At 44.0% G+C, this 18502-nt stretch overlaps 1 protein-coding gene across 4 annotated transcripts in view; it reads left to right on the top strand.

Moving 5' to 3' along the window:
- Nucleotides 1–496: 496 nt before the first annotated feature.
- Nucleotides 497–18502, top strand: part of TNR (tenascin R) — a 432595-nt gene continuing 414589 nt past the window's right edge. For all 4 annotated transcript variants that reach the window (XR_012380546.1, XR_012380545.1, XM_073900051.1 and 1 more), the window contains exon 1: nt 497–907. The gene's annotated coding sequence lies outside the window, so the exon portion shown is untranslated. The remainder of the gene's footprint in view (nt 908–18502) is intronic.

Below are 18502 nucleotides of genomic sequence, written 5' to 3'. Positions count from 1 at the left end.
TCTTTCAGCACTCCAATTCTGAGTTGTCCTAAGTATTGACATAGTTCACCTGGCTGCAGACCCTGACTCTTCATAGGGTGTCATTCTGCTGAGTCAGGACCTGAAAGCACTTGAGACCCCCCACAACTCATCTTTCAAAAAACATTCTCTCCCTAACCACTTCCCACACCCCATTCCACCCTTTACTTCTGCAATTGTGGACAAAGAATCTGCAAAAGCTCCTGTCTTCTCCCTCTTCCTCTGCCTCCCTCTCTCTTCCTATCTGGGTTGGCCAGAAGGAAGGCTCTGGCTATACAGGACCCTATCTGTGCAGAAGCAGCCCCCAGGAGTTTGTGAGTACTGAGATTGCTCCTGTGTCTGAATCTGAACTGTTTAAAAGGACTCAGGATGCTTTTCTTTTCTGTCCACTAGGGGGCTGCTTGTAGGGGGATGGAAAAAAACGAAGGTTTAAAAAAAAATATATCATGCTGCTGAAATTTCAGCAAGAGGGGAAAAGAGAGAGCGCGTGAGAGAGAGACAGCAAAGCAGTCCCAGGCTTCCTTGTCTCTCACGTCAGAGGCAGGAACCTACTGTGCTAAGGCTGTTGGCTCAACACGCAGAGACCGAGAAAGGCACAGACACAGAGAACAAGAGAAGAGGGGTCCCCCCTGACCCAAGGAATTACCACCAGTGGAGTAAAGCCACCTGACTTTGTTGCCTCCTCTTTCTCCTTCCACTCTAGCCCTGTCAGCTTGGGTTTCATTTCTTTCGTGGAGCCTCCTCTCTTCCTCCCAGAAAAGGAGGAAAGGAAGAAAAGGGAGAGAGGTGGGTTCTCTAGGTGAGCGCATCAGCTGGTTCCAGTCCGCACAGACAAGAATTCTCTTCGCAGGAAGCTCCTCTCGCTCCCCTGCCGCCCACCCTCAGCCGGGTAAGTCCAGCGCACTAAGCTCCTTCGATTTCCTTGCTGGCGTGATTTCAGCACCACGGAGAGCTATAAAGCTAAGAGATGCATTTTTTTTTTTTGGTTCCCGTGTGTCTCTGTGTGTTCCTACAAGGCGTTTGGCACTAAGGTTACATCTATCTTTCTGCTTTCCAGTCGAGCCGGGATCTGCGTAGAGAAAAGAAAGGCACAAAACTGTCTACCGAATTAAAGGGAGATGTGGACTCTGGCCTTCGGATGTGTGTGTGTGTGTGTGTGTGTGTGTGTGTGTGTGTGTGTGTGTGCGCTGTTGCATAAGATAGGTGAGGTCTGAGGTAAATTGCTAGTGGGTTTCTGTGTGTCTCCGTGTAGGGCTGTTCTTTTTCTATGTAGATAAGAGGGAGGGTTTGGGGAATTAGCCATGCACCTTCTTTAACTCTTTCTGGACAAACCGTGGAGGGAAAGTATTGCAAAGGAAGCCTGAGGGGGTTGGGAAAAGTTAGGCTCCTCTGTAAGAGCTTGGAAGAGGTGGCTTTTTAAATGTCAATTTCCCCAGGATCTCTGGGTTCTTGCTGTGGAGAGAGCCCAGTCTGACCTTTTACTTTCTCTCCTGGTGTGAATCCGTGGCAAGTGGGCAGGTGCAACAGGTAAGCAGCAGGTTGGGGGTGGTTTGGGGGGCTGAGATCCCCCTGACTTCATGGTGGTAGGAAAGCATCAGTGTCTTGAGCTTTACAGAGGTTGCCCAATGTGGATTATACTACATTTACAAGAGGGCAGGATGTGATCTCCACTTTTTTTTTTTTTTTGGTCATTTTTGACTATGTGTGGTTGGAAAGAGGACAAAGTCTGTTCTTCTTTGTTTTCTGCCAGTGAAAGACAGCTCAGGAGAAAGGCTTGTCTCCTTATGTCTGGGGAAGCAGAAATGAACCTAGACCAGTCCTGACTCAAAAAGGTTTGAGGTAGTGCTATGTTCTCCAACACTGAGAGGTTCCACTGATGGACTCATCATTGCTTTAACTTCATTGTCACTTTTTTTTTTTTGGAAAGGTACTGCTCTGTCTCTTCTGCTTCCTGCCCTTCAGAAATATGTCCAATCAATTCTCTGCAACTGCCTTTGTTTTTCTTTGGCAACACTATCTGCCTGTACCCTCCTACCCTTCAGTCTCGCTCACAGCTGCTTGGGTGGGTTCATTCAACAAGTGGTATATTGGGGACTTCCTTCAATCATCCATGTTTCCATGAAGCCTGCATTCCAAGGGGAATTTTAAAGAGATGGAGCTTCTGATAAGAGCAAACCTTACCTTGAACTGGACCCTAATTATTTAAACTTCTGCTCACTTTCTTCAAGAGGAGAGTCAGAATGGGTGGTTTCATTCCTTCCAACCCCCAGTGAACTCTAAGGTGGTGACTCTGAGTTTTTCTTTTAATTCAGCATTCTGGGCCGCTCCTCCAAACTGAACAAAATACTCTCTGTCTCTGGTTGGGGAGCCTTCTGGGTGAGAGTCATAGTCCTGAGTGAAATGTCACCATTGTTTTTTTTTGGGGGGGGACTATGCTTGCCATTGAATCCAGAAACCCTGACATCTCCCTAGAATGGCAGGAAGTGGAATTCAGTGAGCAAAATAGTGAAATCAGAGGTTTAAATGGTAGGGAAAATAGATTGAAATAGACAAAGCAGAGCATCAGAAACCAACACCGACTCACTGAAATTTCAACTCTCCAAACTCCTCCCATCCTTGAAATCTTCCAGTTTGAACAAGAAAGTAGATAGATATCTGCATGACATATCCCTGAAGGTTTAAAAGAAATTCATGCCCTTGCAGTGGACCCTATCCAAAGCCACCATTTATTACTGAAGTCACCATACGTAGTGGTCATTATCTTATTAATGCCCTTAAATTCTCTCTGAAAGAAGTGCTCAGTGTCATTACTGGGCCCATTTAATAAATGGGGAGACATAGGCATTTAAAGTGCTAGGCTAGAGGGTAGCAAAAGTGGAAAGGAAATAGAACTTCTGGTCTCCTAATATTTCATCACCTGTGAAATGCAGAAATGCTCATGTGAGGGAGAGCAGGGATGTATTGTTCCCCAGTGGACAGATTTGCAACCGAGACCTTTTATTGAACTCAGTGTAGAGCAGTGGCTTCTCCCTGGTGAAGAATGAGAATCAAGAGAATCTCAAGGTGTTTCTGGCCTTAGATTCTCAACCAAGAAGATGGTTGGGAGCCAGCTGAAGAGCTCTTTGGACATACTGTAAAAAAGAGAACTCCCAGCTCATGACCTCTAAACTGGACTGAGGTCATGCACCTGATTGCCACACTCCCTTTGCCCTAGAAATCCCAGTTAAAGTCATCCTTCCAGGGCACATTGCCATGGATATTTTGGTTTTAGGTATTTGATGACTTTTCTCTCCTTGGAGCCTTCTCTGGGAGCAGCTACATTGAGTACTCTGTGGCTCAGAATATGGGGAGGATGACTAGGGAAAAGGGGAGGGCTAGGTTCTGAGCACCTACAGAAACCCTAAGAGAGGAGTGGGAGACTGGACACAAGCCCACCCCACATACAAAACCTCTGCTCCCTTGGCAGCCCTAGCCTTCACATCTGGCCAGCATTTTTGAGAGAAAGCCACTTTATTCTCATAGCTAGCCCTCACTCATGAAACAGGGGAGACTCAACTTGGTTGCCTCTGAGATCTAGGGGAGATGAGAGATGTCAAGAAAGGTGGAAGGAAAGAAAAGGTTGGCATCCTGCCCTATTCTCCACAACTCTTTTGCCTGGAGAGTGCCACTGTTACATTTTTTTTTAATTTAGGTATCGTTTGCATATAATGTACTGATCTTAACTATTCATATTAGTAAGTTTTGACAATTACATACACCCATTTAGCCACTACCCCAAACACAATATACAAGATTTCCCTTGTTCTTCTTTCTGATCAATCTTTCCCTCCCCCAATCTCATCACCTTCTGACTTCTCTCACCATGGCTTTCACTGTTACTTTTTGCAGTGGAAATATATTGCTTAATGTGTTATTTAATAGATGTGTCATGTAGACCATAGTAGACTTTTAACAGAACATTTAAGAGGTCTGAGGCTATTGTTACTGGGTGGCTGAGAGAGTGGGGGAAGGGTGTATTCCTCATCCAAGTTTAGGGTCATGGTGTTGGGAAGTCACATGGTCATTTCAAGTGTGTGAGTGTGTGTGTGTGTGTGTGTGTGTGTGCAAGCCACAATCAAATCCAAATAGGAAATAGGGAAGCCCTTGCAGGTCTCTACCTCTGAGCTGACCTGTTATTTGATGGTACAGAGCATGGAGAAGATGTTGAAATTTCTATTAAAAACTTGGAATTGAGCATTCAGGTGGCTGGTCATGAGTCATCTCATCTGGGCTCTGGGAGGGTGAGGTGAGGAAAGAGTACTTGTGTGAACTTACTAGGGAAAGAGATAAGGAAAGGTCACTGTGATAGTGCTAATGCCATGAAATTCATCTCCATCTACAAAGGTCTTGGCTGAGGAGATTGCTGTTCCTCTTTATTCAAAAGTGGCTTTAGAACCAGAAGACTCTGGGGCAAAGCATGTACCAAGATACCCTTATAGCTTCATCCAGGGATGTCAATTCCACTCCCATTCCTGGTTTTTTTCTTAGCAGTTTTTTTTAAAAAAGATTTTATTTATTTATTTCAGAGAGAGAGAGAACAAGCATGAGCAGGGGGAAGGGCAGATGGAGAAGCAGACTCTCTGCTGAGCAAGGAGCCTGACTGGAGCTCCATCCCAAGACCTTGGGATCACAACCTTAGCTGAAGGCAGATGCTTAACCCACTGAGCCACCCAGGTGCCCCTCCCATCCCTGGTTGTAGGCCAGGTTGAAGAGTCTCTTCTATTATACCATGAAGAAGCAAAGAATTTATCAGAAGATTTTGATGATTTTGGTAGGGAAAAAAAATACATGCACACACACACACACACACACACACACACACACACACACACACCCTACATAATTAGTCTTGTCACCTTGCCTGTTCAATTTTCTCCCATTCTGTATCTGTAGATGTTCAGGGAATGTTGGATAGAGATGAGGCATTTTGTGCACAATTTGAGTATAAGGTCCTCAACTAACAGATTAGAATTTTTGGCAGTAGATCAGGGACTTTAGCAGGCCTCAAAATTTGTCTAAGTAGGTCATAGAGCTGTTTATATGCTTAGTGGGCAAACATATACTTTACCTTCCTTCACTCAAGGACTCTACTGAACACCTTCTTCCCAAGCTCTGCTGCTTTCTGGGATTGCCTATCTCAGAGAATGCATCCAGTCAGCTCATTTATGGGAAATCTCCTTCCTGAGTTGGCTCTCCTAGCTAGGATCCCACAGAGTGGAGTGTAGGGTGCTAAGCCACTGAGCCATGGCAAGTTAGAAGAGAGTCACAGTGAGGATTTCTTGTTTATGTATGTATGTATGTATGTATTTATTTATTTTTGATGTAGTGTTCCATGATTCATTGTTTGCGTATAACACCCAGCGCTTCATTCAATACCTGCCCTCCTTAATACCCATCAGCAGGCTAACCCATCCCCCCACCCCTCTCCCCTCTAGAATCCTCAGTTTGTTTCTCAGAGTCCATAGTCTCTCATGGTTCATCTCACCCTCCAATTTCACCCCCCCCTTCATTTTTCCCTTCCTACTAGCTTCTTCTTCTTTTTAAAAAAATATATAATGTATTATTTGTTTCAGAGGTACAGGTCTGTGATTCATCAGTCTTACACAATTCACAGTGCTCACCATAGCACATACCTTCCCCAATGTCTATCACCCAGCCACCCCATCCCTCCCACCCTCCACCACTCCAGCAACCCTCAGTTTGTTTCCTGAGATTAAGAATTCCTCATATCAGTGAGATCATATGATACATGTCTTTCTCTGATTGACTTATTTCGCTTAATAATACCCTCTAGTTCCATCCATGTCATTGCAAATGGCAAGATTTCAACTTTTTGATGGCTGCATAATATTCCATAGTGTGTGTGTGTGTGTGTGTGTGTGTGTGTGTGTGTGTGTATACCACATCTTCTTTATCCATTCATCTGTTGATGGACATCTTGGTTCTTTCCATAGTTTGGCTATTGTGGACATTGCTGCTATAAACATTGGGATGCACGTACCCCCTCAGATCACTACATTTGTATCTTTGGGGTAAATACCAAGTGGTGCAATTGCTGGGTTGTACAGTAGCTTTATTTTCAACTTTTTGAGGAAGCTCCATACTGTTTTCCAGAGTGGCTGTACCAGTTTGCATTCCCACCAACAGTGTAGGAGGGTTCCCCTTTCTCCGCATCCTCGCCAACATCTGTTGTTTCCATGGTGAGGATTTCTTAATGTCTAGGTAGAAGTTGTGCAGAAATCCAAAATTTGAATGATTTCCACAAAACCAATTTCAGTAGATGAGTTGGGAGAAGTGTAGAGACACACATTTGCCTTGTTAACTCTAGACTGTGTTAAAAAAGGTCGGATGAGATTCCCCACCTAAATGGAGTTTCATCTTAAGAACAAGTTCAGTGGGAAGGGGAAATTGGAATAGGTTTTTAAAAGCTATTTCCAACGGTATATACAAATCACTACATCTTTACCTTGAAATATGACTTTGGACTAGACCTGTATTGATCTATTTAGAACACAGCAAGTAACCAGTATGTCAGTTGGCAAAGGGAGTTTAAACAGTCTTACCCTCTTCTTTTTCCCTTTTTTGCTTCCTTGTGATAAAGTATACATGATATAAAACTTACCAATTTAGCCTTTTTTGAGTGTAGAGTTCAGTAGCATTAAGTACATTTACATCGTTGTGCATAATGCTGATGCCTAAGCTGGAAAGGACCCAGAAATGTGTCCACAAAGGTGAGGGCTATGTCTCCCCCTATCTCCCAGTATCTCTCTGGGGTAAGACATCACTACCATCCATCTCCAGAATGTTTCCATCTTCCCCAACTGAAACTATATACCCATTGAACAATTATTCTCCTTCATGCCTCCCTTCCCCCCAGCCCCTGGCAACCACCACTCTATTTCTGTCTTTATGAATCAGACATGGTACCTCCTATAAGTGGAATTATACCATATTTGTCCTTATGTAATTGGCTTATAACACTTAGCATGATGTCTTCAACGTCCATTTATATTGTAGCATGTGTCAGGACTTCATTCCTTTTTAAGGCTGAATAACATTCCATCATGTGTATGTACTATGTTTTGTTTATCCATTCAACCACTGATGTACATTTGGGTTGCTTCCTCCTCTGCTTCTTTAATTCTGGTCAATTGCCTCTGCTTTACTCTCCAATAAATTGGGAAACAGAAACTGTCCGGTCATAGCTCTTACTGGGGTTGAAATTCTTCCCTTTCTCCTATGAGAACCACACAGGTGGTTTCCTAGAGGCAAATCAAGGAGGATAAGTAGGGTGTTGGTGCATTCCCCCCAGCCACTACCCTTTTCAGTTGGATCTGATTCCTGTATTCTGGTCCTCACTGGTAAGTGTGCAACAGATGCAGTTCAAGTAGACTGGGATACTAAACTCTCCTCTATTCCTCCAATGAAGGGTGCCAGTCTTACCCCAGGGAGATACTAGGAGATAAGGGGAGACATATACCTCAACTTTATGGGCACATTTCTTGGTCTTTCCCAGTTTATGCATTATAAGGTGAGACTCCATGATGGGAGAAGGAGTTCTGGGGTCAGGGACAAATAAGCCAGTAGACTCATTACAGTTTTTTGAAGATCTTATCTCTGATCTCCTAAGGTACCTATGTCCTGAGAGCAGGGGACTTCCACGATCACCCCCACTTGGTTTTTATAATAACATCTTAATGCTTATGCAATAAAACGTTATTACCAGGATTCTTGAGGAGTTCATGGTTCTTTTAATCTGGATATGTCTTTATCGTATCATATGGTATAAAAGAGACAAAGAAGGAAAAGCCTAGAACATTGATTCCAGGACAGTATCAACCCAGAATGGCTAATATTTGACAACAGCTTAGCAATGTTTCTGGGCTAGAATTTGGTCTTTGATTTTAGTTCCCCTAAAAATTCACACTTCTGGGCCCTGGCAATTTGGATCTTTCTATTGCTTAATGATAACACCAGCCAACATGGAGTGAGTGCTTTCTATGAGTTTCTGCCAAGTGCATGGCACAGAGAAGACCCTTAATAAATGTTTGCTGTTATTACTAACAACAAACACTTTAAACGCTTTCTATCATTTAGTGGCTAAAACACTGTGACATATGCCATTATCCCCATTTTACAGGTGAGAAAACTGAGGCATGGTGACTTGTTCAACTTTTACGGCTAGGTAGTGATAGGACTGGTTCAAAGTCTGTGCTTTAACCACTTTCTTTTGTTGCCTTTATCATTCCTTTGGCAATTAAAGATGGCTTCGTTGTGATTCCTCTTAAACATCCTTAGAGGAATTTTACGTCTTGCATTATTGCTAACCTTTTTTTTTTTTAATACACGGTGTAGTTTTGATGAGGTAAGAACAGGGCTATTCCCATATGCTTCTCCCCCTATTGCTGATCTTTATATGTAAATAATCTAGGTGCCTCTCCACTTAGGTGATTCTATTAGGGCTGAAAGAGCCCAGCATAGGGCCTAGCATACAACAAAGCTTAATAAAAACTTTCTCATTTGCTATTAGTTCTGCTCAACCTAAGTCTAGGAATTCCCACAATTGTTTCCCTAGTTAAATAACAACAACAACAACAACACGAGTTACTATTTATGGAATGTTCACAATGGACCAGGCACTCTACCAGGCGGTAAAATACAGTGTCTCACTTGATTCCTACAATTATGGGAAAAAATAGCTCTCATTTAACAGAGGTCACCGTGTGAAGGGCTCTGTGCTAGTTGCTGTATGTATCTTCTCCTATTTAATCTTCACAACAACTCAGGGGGAAGGTGGGCAAGGAAAACCTCCTCCAGCCAAATGAGAAAGGGAGACCCTGGTCTTTGCCCAACTTGACTTGTAATAGAAGACAGAACACAGAGATGGAGGGCAACAAATCTAAATTCAGAGAGGCTGAATAGCTTGCCTGAGGACACACAGCTAGATGGTGGCAGGACTGGTTTTGAACCCAATCTTTTTGAAACAGAGCCCAAGTCCTTCCATTGTTCTCTGCAGCTTTGGTTTTGGCCATATTCTCCTCCTCTGGGCCAGTCACTACAAGAAGAAAGACCTGGGGAGTTAATGACCAGGAAACTTGGCTTCAAATTCCAGTTCCGCCATGCCTGACCTTGCGCCCTTGGGCCAGTACTTAACCCATCTTAATCTGAGGTCCCTCATCAGGAGCCTCTCTACTATCCTTTCCACCCCAAAAAGCCTATAGAATTCATCAGATCTTCGTTAAGGAGTTCTTATGAAAATTAAATGGCACAGAAGTACAGTGTCTAGGACAGTGCCTGGCATGGAGCATGAATGGTTGAGCCACTTGCAAATTCCTGAGGCCTGGGGCCTGGGTGCAGCCTGGGGTACTTGTGTTTTAACAAGCTAACAATCATCCGGGCTGAACTGGATTTTACATTCTCCTCAAATGCTAATGATCTGGGCTGGCCCATGTTTTATATCACCTTGATTTTAAGAGCATGTGTTGGCTATATTTTCTTCTCCCCCTTCAGCACCAAGAACTCGGCAGGCTGATATTTAAAAATATCTGAAAGATGCCTTTTGCCAATTAATTACCTGGAAATTGTACTGGATTAAAATTAATTTGGGCCTTAAGGAGACACTGGATTTTTGAGCCCCATTCCTCACTCAGCTGGGGACCACGAACCTTTGGATTCCTTTCCTTTTGCCTTTCCCTCCCTCCAGATTCTTCTGCCATTCTGAGTTTTCTTTATGAAACATTTTCCCTTCCCTTATAATTCTGTTTTCCATAAGAAGAACATCTAACAGCCACCTCCTGGCTGGGCTAGAGTAATTGTTTGAATTTTTTGACGGTGTGCAATTTCAAAGGCTTGAGTTTATATAGATTACCTTCAATTTATCTCTGCAAGTGCATCGGGAGAGAAGCTGCTGCCTGCTTTGTGAAGTATTGTAAACCCCGTGGCCACTGCTCACCGGCATCTGCATGGATGGTCTGTTTGTCTAAATGGATTTCTGTAAAACAGATACCTTAATAAACCCTGTTTTGCCAGCCTATCCAGCCTCTACCCAGGTCGGCAGTGGGGCCCTGGCCAAGGGACAGGTGTGGGGAGGAAATCGGCCCACAGCCCCATGCCCTTTCACCTGGCCAGCTGTGAGTGGGGAGGTATGTGCAGATGGGGAGAGGGCAGCACCAGGCCCAGGAACCCTGCCAGCGGAAGGGGGGAGGCCTGGAATACCAGATGAGAGCCCTCCTGCACATAGTCATGTCGGAAAGGGCAGGGGCCATGCAGTCTATAAAGGGGCTGTCTCCCTCACGGTGACCTAGTCTGTGCCACGGGGAGCTAGAACTTATAAATCCAGCCATAAAGCCTCCCGTTCAAAGCTGTATATATTTATAGAGATATAAATGAAGTTTAATGCCAGTGAAACTCACTATAAAAGCAAAAGACTTCATCTGTATCTATACTTCAGGAGCAGAGCAGTTCAGGGCTTGCAGCCTTTTGCCCCCTGAGAGCTGCAGTGTGCTCACATCCGCTCGCTCCCAGGTGGCCCGGCTGCAGGGCCAGCGGCAGGGTGGGAGAAGCAGGTCTTCTGCGCACCTGCACCTGCAAGCGAGGTCCCCAGCAACTGCGCATTCCCCTTATCTTTGAGGGCTGTTTAAAGGCAGTGAGAAAAAAGGGAAAAGGGAAAAAGCACTGCCAAAATCAAGTGCCTTCAAACAGTCAGGAGTCTGGTTTTTAAATAAAACAATTTGAGGAAGTTTGGCTTCTCATCCACCTCGGAAGCTGCCAGATTTATGCTCCTCGGAGCTCCAGGTGGGATACAGCGATGAGACTGCAAAGCCTGCGCTGACCTGCCTGTCTTGCATCCCATCACTGCCCACATGGGGCTGGCAAAAATGTTAGGTGAGACCCAGACAAACAAGCATTTGAATCCTGGCTCTGCCACTTACTGGCTGTGTGACCTTGGGGAAGTCACTTGACTTCTCTGAGCCTTACTTTCCTTGTCCATGAAATGCAGGAAACAGTTCCTACTTCTCAGAATCGCTGCGTGGGTTAAATGAGATATCATTTTGTATATGAAGGCTCATAATAGCTGTTAGCACACACAGGGTCTTCAGTCCATACAGTTCTCCCTCGATGGAAGTGTCTATGGAAGAAAAGGTGCATTTTGAGGGTAGAGGTCAGGGTCACATGGCTACTTTGATTTATAGTCTCCCAGGGGTGTGGCCTGAGCCTGGCTGCAGGAACAAGTACATTGGGAAGACCAGCAGTGACTTGCACCCTCCCCTTTTTTCATCTTGCTACCAGCTCTTCTCATCTCAGTCTTACACAGGCCTCTGGGCCAGAGCGCCCATAGCAGACACTCAGGGGAGGGTTGACTGATGATTGCCCCTGTAGTGGAACCTGTCTGAGTTCCTATAACTGGCTCCTGGAAAAGCTCAGAGGCAGGAATGCTGCTCACCTGGGGGACAGTTCCCTGGGGAGTATCTTTGGGTTCCTAGGGGTGCCTTTCAAGACTTAACCCTCAAGAGGTCAGCAAATCATGCCAAAGGCATAGGTTTCATTCCTGGGTCAGCCTCCATCCAAGGGAGGAACCAAGTGAAATATTCTGGAGGAGAGGGAAGGGTGTCGTTGATCTGGACCCTGATATGTGCCGAGTGGGCGGGGGGAGGGAGACCGCTATCTGTCAATCTTTTATTAAAAATGGTCTGAGGCACAGTGCAAGAGTTATTAAAATGCAGAGTAAGAGTGCCTTATGCTCCTCCCCACCCCCGCCCCTTTTTCATTTGTATTTCATCAGCTTAATTTAGTGAGAATGAAAGATTCAGGCAGCCATCCTTAGAGACTGGGAGGGAAAAAAAAAATAAAGCCCCACCAGAGAAGGTCTGGGGTGGCTTCCTTGGCAGCATCCTCCCTCTGACCCCACAAGGGTCCCTCCCCGCCCCCCCCCAAGACCCACTTCTCTGTGGCTGTAGCCCAGGAGACAGTGAATGGTATGGAGCACACTCTCTCTCTCTCTCTTTTCCTGTGTGTCCCTGGAGACCACATTTGACAGGCCAGGGATCCCATCTGACATCCCCAGCTCTGCCCCAGTGGGGAACCTGGGAGGAGACCAGACTCCTGCTCCTTGAAATGTTTGCCCTTTTCCTTTTAAGCTCTTAAGGTCAAATGTTGTGAAAGGGATTATTAGCCCATGGCAAAGGCTGCGAGGAAGGGAAAGACACTCTTCATTTCTGAAGTTTTCTCCTCACCCCAAAGTTAGACTCAGCAGCTGCCTGAGCAGACCCCTAGAGTGATGAGGTAGGAATTGTGGGGAGTCCCGGTTACCCAAGAGCTGCTTCTAGGATGTTCTGGATTTCCTGGATTGATAAATCACCAGCTGGATCCAAAAATAGCTCCATGCCTATTTTTCAGTAACATAATAATTGCTAACACCTACAGGATTAAAACTATTGCCAGGCAATGATCTTAGTACTCCACACACAAAAACTTAATAAATTTGTACAGTCACTTTTGGAGTGAGGTATGATTATTATCCCCATTTTACAGATGGAAAAACTAAGGCACAGAGAGATTACTTAATTTTCCTGGAGGTTTACAATAAATGGCAGAGCCAGGATTTGAACCCCAGGACTCTTCGCACTTAATTACCATGCTGTCCTGAGCATCACTCAGAAACTGCCCAGGTTCTCTGTTGCCAGAGAGAAAGATGCAAAAAAACTGGAGAATCCTAGTCCTCACAAGCTTGTCTGAATCACAAAGGTTGGTTTAAAAATAAGACCAAAGCAGTCACTATTTCTCTTGGGGGCTCAGTGTTGTCACTTCTTCCACTCCAGCTTCAAGGCAAGTGAGTTTTCTTAAATGCATTTTCCTTCATCCAATCTCACAAGGTGGTGAAGGTGGTGTCAATTCTCATCTATCCACAAAAGCTTCATTCACTTTGTGGTTTATCCACTTTGGGGATTATCTGGACCACAGTTGTAACTACCCATTCACTTGTGCTCTGCCATTGTGCAAGATGAAACTCTTGTAATGGATTCTCAAATGATTGGTCCAGCTGGGAGGAGTATGACAAGCAGATGCCGCAAAGCCCAATTTGTTCCTGTTGAGGTTTCCTGTTCAGCTGTGAGGATGAAAATTGCACACCAGCGGTGGTCAGGACCACTTATGATTGCAGGGGAGACAGGTAGTGTTGGCTGGGGGCATAGGGCAGCTGGAAGTAACCCAGCTGTATCTCTGCTCTGTAGTCAGAGATGGGGATGATGGCAGGATATCAGCCAAAGGAGCAGGTGGGCTGTGCAGTGCTTTAGAGCCTCCCCCAACCCCAAAATGTGCCAGAGAGTGTGGCAGACTGAGCCAAGAGGCAGGTTCATCCTGGAGCAGAAGCACTGAGGACAGAGGAGGTATGGGCACCCCAATGCAGGCTTGGTTAGAGGCTGGTGTTTAGTTCTTGCACAGAGGTTGAGCCAGGAACTTTGGGGTGGGGAAATGCATATCTCAGCTCTGGGTGAGGTGATTCAGGGCTGAGAATCTATCCCAAGCTTGGGCCAACCATCCACAGGCAGGAAGACACAGAGTTAGGGAGAAGGGCTTCCGTTCTGAAGACAGTGGACCTGAGCTTAAATCCTAGCTCTGCCCAGCTCTGCCCTCTTGGTGAGGTCGCTCAATCTCTCAGGGCCTCTACTTCCTTGACTCTAATGTAAGGATGCTAACACCTCTTAGGAATTTCATGAAAATTGAATAAGGTAACGTCTATAGCTCTTCTGGCACTTTATAAGTATTCAATAAATGTTGATTACCTTTTCCCAGTAGCAATAACTTCTTAACATTGTTGTTGTGCTTCATAATTTTCATAATATGTTTATATATTATTATATTTGGTCAACCATTTGAGAAGGTAAACAAAATGACTCTTATTAATTACTCCAATTTTATACATGGGGAAATTACTATAGTTTGAATGACTTGTCCAAGATAGCACAGGTGGTAAGTGACAGAATTGAGATCACATATCTTGAAGCTTTGGATTTAATCATTTTATAGCCCGCTCTGTTGTGCTGTGATTGGGCTGGTAATTGAAATCACAAAGATCAAGAAGATCCTCTGCCCAGATACCCAGAAGAAAAAAATCATTTCCCGTGGGCTCTACAGCATCTCATGGGAATTGGACAGGGCTTGGGGTATCCCTAAAAGACTTTCGCATCAGGCTTTCAAGTCCTTTCATTTCTACAATGTGTTCTGAGATAGCTCCCTCAGTAGATTAATGCTTAATGCTATGACAGCCAAGTTTCCTGTGGGACAGAGAGTCTTGGCTTTCCTGCCTACCCTGCCAGCCATTTTGGGAACCTGAGTCACTCATCACAGCACTACACAGGGACAAGCTCCCACCTTGTTCTAACACTAGCAAAAGAACATAGAACCTGTGTCCACCAGGCAAGTAGCATCAAATGTTACCTCCACAGAGAAGCTTGCCCTAATAATCTTATCTAAAATAGCTCTCCTTGACACCAAAAGCAAAGGCAACAAAAGCAAAAATAAACAAATGGGAATATAAGAAACTGAGAAACTTTGCACAGCAAAGGAAACCATCAACAAAATGAAATGGCAGCCTATGGAGTGGGATAAAATAATTGCAAACCATGTATACAATAAGGGGTTAATATCCAAGATATTCAAGGAACTCATACAACTCAATAGCAAAAAAAAAAAAATGAAAAAAGAAAAGGAAAGAAAGAAATAATCCAATTAAAAATGGGCAAAGGACCTAAATAGACATTTTTCCAAAGAAGACATACAGATGGCCAACAGACGCATGAAAAGATGCTCAACATCACTCAGCATCAGGGAAATGCAAATCGAAACCACGAGGAGATATTGCCTCATACCTGTTATAATGACTATCATCAAAAAGATAAGAGGTAGCAAGTGTTGATGAGGTTGTGGAGAAAAGGGAGCCCTGTGCACTGTTGGTGGGAATGTAACCTGGTACAGCCACTCTGGAAAACAATATGAAGGTCCCTCAAGGAATTAAAAATAGAATTACCATATGGTCCAGCTATTCCACTTTTGGGTATATATCCAAAGGAAATGAAATCAGTATCTTTTTTTTTAAATTTTTTTATTGTTGTGTTAATCACCATACATTATTAGTTTTTGATGTAGTGTTCCATGATTCATTGTTTGTGCATAACACCCAGTGCTCCACACAGAACGTGTCCTCTTTAATACCCATCACCAGGCTAACCCATCCCCCCAACCCCCTCCCCTCTAGAAACCTCAGTTTGTTTTTCAGAGTCCATTGTCTCTCATAGTTCATCTCCCCCTCCGACTTATTCTTCATTCTTCCCCTCCCGCTATCTTCTTCTTCTTTTTTTTTTCTTAACATATATTGCATTATTTGTTTCAGAAGTACTGATCTGTGATTCAACAGTCTTGCACAGTTCACAGCTCTCACTATAGCACATACCCTCCCCAATGTCTGTCACCCAGCCACCCCATCCCTTCCACCCCCCACCACTCCAGCAACCCTCAGTTTGTTTCCCGAGGTTAAAAATTCCTCATATCAGCGAGGTCATATGATACATGTCTTTCTCTGATTGACTTATTTCACTCAGCATAACACCCTTCAGTTCCATCCATGTCGTTGCAAATGGCAAGATCTCATTCCTTTTTATGGCTGCATAATATTCCATTGTGTATATATACCACATCTTCTTTAGCCATTCATCTGTCGATGGACATCTTGGCTCTTTCCACAGTTTTGAAATCAGTATCTTAAAGAGATATCTGCACTCCCATATTCGCAGCAGCGTTATTCACAATACCCAAGGTATAGAAATAACCTAAGTGTCTATTGATGGATGGAAGGATAAAGAAGATGTGAAATACACACACATACACACCCCCACAGGAATATTATTCAGCCTTAGAAAAGAAGAAAATCCTGTCATTTGTGACAACATGGATGAACCTGAAGGACATTATGCTAAGTGAAATAAGCCAGACAGAGAAAGAGGAGTAGTGCATGGTATCACTTATTTATGAAATCTTAAAAAAGAAATGTTGAACTCCTAGAAACAGGAAGTAGCAAAGTGTTTGCCAAAGGCTGGGAGGTGGGGGGAAATAGGGAGAGGTTAAAAAGATAAATAAACAAAATAGCTCTCCTTGTCACTCTACCATTTTGTTACTATTTATCACATTTATCACCAACCAACATAATATTTGACTTTTTTCTTGCTGTTGGTCTCCTTCCAATAGAATGCAAACTCTGTGAGAATAAGAACTTTGTCTATTCACATTTGGATTCCTAGCTTGGACCACTGTGTTTAGTAAATTGATTAAATGAATGAATGAATGGGTCTTCATCCTGTATTCTCTGTTGTTGTTGTTTTTTTAATTTAAAAATGTTTCTTAAAGATTTTATTTATTTACTTGAGAGAGACAGAGAAAGAGAGAGAGAGATAGTGAAAGACAGCACGAGCAGGGATGGGGTGGGGAAAGGGAGAAGCAGACTCGTTGCTGAGCAGGGAACACGATTCAGGGCTCCATCCCAGGACCCCAGGACCATGAACTGAGCCAAAGGCAGACACTTAACTGACTGAGCCTCCCGGGCACCCCAGTATTCTCTGTATTCTCTGTTTTAACCTACCCTGACCCAATCATTTTGTTAATGGCTCCCTGTCTTTGAGGACATCCCAATCTGGTCAGGGTGGAGGGGAAGCCACAAAGATAGTATAATGAAGTGTTAATATCTAGGAGCCAGCTACATGGGGGGAAGGGGATCGGATACCCTATTAAGCAGAGAAGGAACAGTGTATGTAAAGCTTAGAGCCATAGAAAGGGCATGTTGAAAGGTAACTGAGAGATGGAATGTAGCAGGAACACAGGATCACTGGATCATGGTGCTGCCATGTTGGAGGATGCAAGCTTGTTGCCCTGTTCATCAGACAATTAAAGACACAGCACAGCCTAACCAAATTCTATTTGCCATTGATATATTCTTTTATATTAACCATATCTTTTACTACAAGGTCTCTAAGCCAGAGAGCGATGGTGGGGACTTGGAGGTGGGTCGATGGGACCACTAAACCCCTCATCTCTGACAGAATTGGGGGATGCTGTTCTGCTCTCCTTTTCAAAACATGTGGCCAGGTTCTCAGCCACCCATGCTGCTTTCTCTACTTCCTCCTGTAAAAATGACACCACTCTGATTGCTAATACAGAGGTTAAAGGCGAGATTGTTTAGTGAGAATGAGGAATAGAGAACAAAAGAAAGAAAAGCCCTGGGACCAGAAACCTTGAATGCTCATTCTGTTTCCTTTAACTGTGGCTTGTTTAGGACATTGTCTGTTCTGTTTCTTCAACTCCTCTTCTGCAAAGAGGATGTGGCTGGAAGGCTCCCATGCCAGGGCTCCAGTCTGGGAAAGTGCTTCCCTATTGATTTGTATGTCAGCAATTCAAATAGGCTGAGCACCTAATAAAAATTTAAATTATTGTTTAAAATATCCAGAAGGGAGGAAAAAACTCATCAAGGAACAGCCTCATAAAGAAAGTAAAAACAAAAACAAAAATAAAAAAAACAGCCACACGCAATTCAAGGTCCTTAGGAAAGGGGCTAGGAGATGAGGATTATGAGGATTGCCAAGACGTGCCTCAGGGCCCTTGCATTTCTTCTTTTAATGTCTTTTCCTCACATCCAAACACCTTTCCTGGGCTCTGCAGCTCTGACTTCAGACACTGGCTTCATCACTCATTAGCTGTGGGCTTGGGCAGATGATAGAGATTTCTCTTTATGTCCTCCTACTGCATAAATAGGAAGAAACAATGGCATCTCAAATACTACATAGGCAAAACTCTTAGAGCAGAGCTGAGCACATAGTAGGAACTCAACAGATATTTATATCCAAACCCCCTTCTCCCTTTGCAGGGTCCCTACTCAGATTCTTTCCTAAAAGCTGTGCCCTACAACCTATTAAAATCTGATTGCAGCCAACTGCTGTCTTACTTGAAAGGCTCTGAGCCACTAAATCACACCTATGCATAAATGATTGATAATGAATTAATAGGTTAGGTGGTGGCACTTATGGAAAGCAGAAGGAAAGGAATTAAGGAAGCTTTTGTAGCAGAATGTCAGAAGCCAGTTACATGTCTCTGTAGGGATATTTTGGGTGATGGGGCTCCGGCAATGTCCTTTAAATCATGCCTGTTAGGAAACTATCTCTCTGGTCATTTGTAAGGAAAGATGATACACAGGTCAGGAAAGCAAGGAATGGCTCTCTCAAACTTTAATGACAGCATCAGAGGGCCCACCCACTTCCTCCACCATATTCTTGCCCTTGACAGTGCCATTACCTGCACTTTTTCCAAAGTCCTGCTCTTAAGCTTCCTGACTCTGGCCACTCGTCTTTTTCTTCTGCTCTAGTGCTCCAGATGCAGCAATTACAGAGTGGCACTGACTTCTCCA

The sequence above is a fragment of the Callorhinus ursinus genome, unplaced genomic scaffold (assembly GCF_003265705.2).
Source record: "Callorhinus ursinus isolate GAN/ISIS: 27379988/994484 unplaced genomic scaffold, GSC_fseal_2.0 scaffold13, whole genome shotgun sequence".
Lineage (NCBI taxonomy): Eukaryota > Metazoa > Chordata > Mammalia > Carnivora > Otariidae > Callorhinus > Callorhinus ursinus.
Note: the sequence above shows the minus strand (reverse complement) of the source record. Positions and strands in the feature narration are given on the sequence as shown.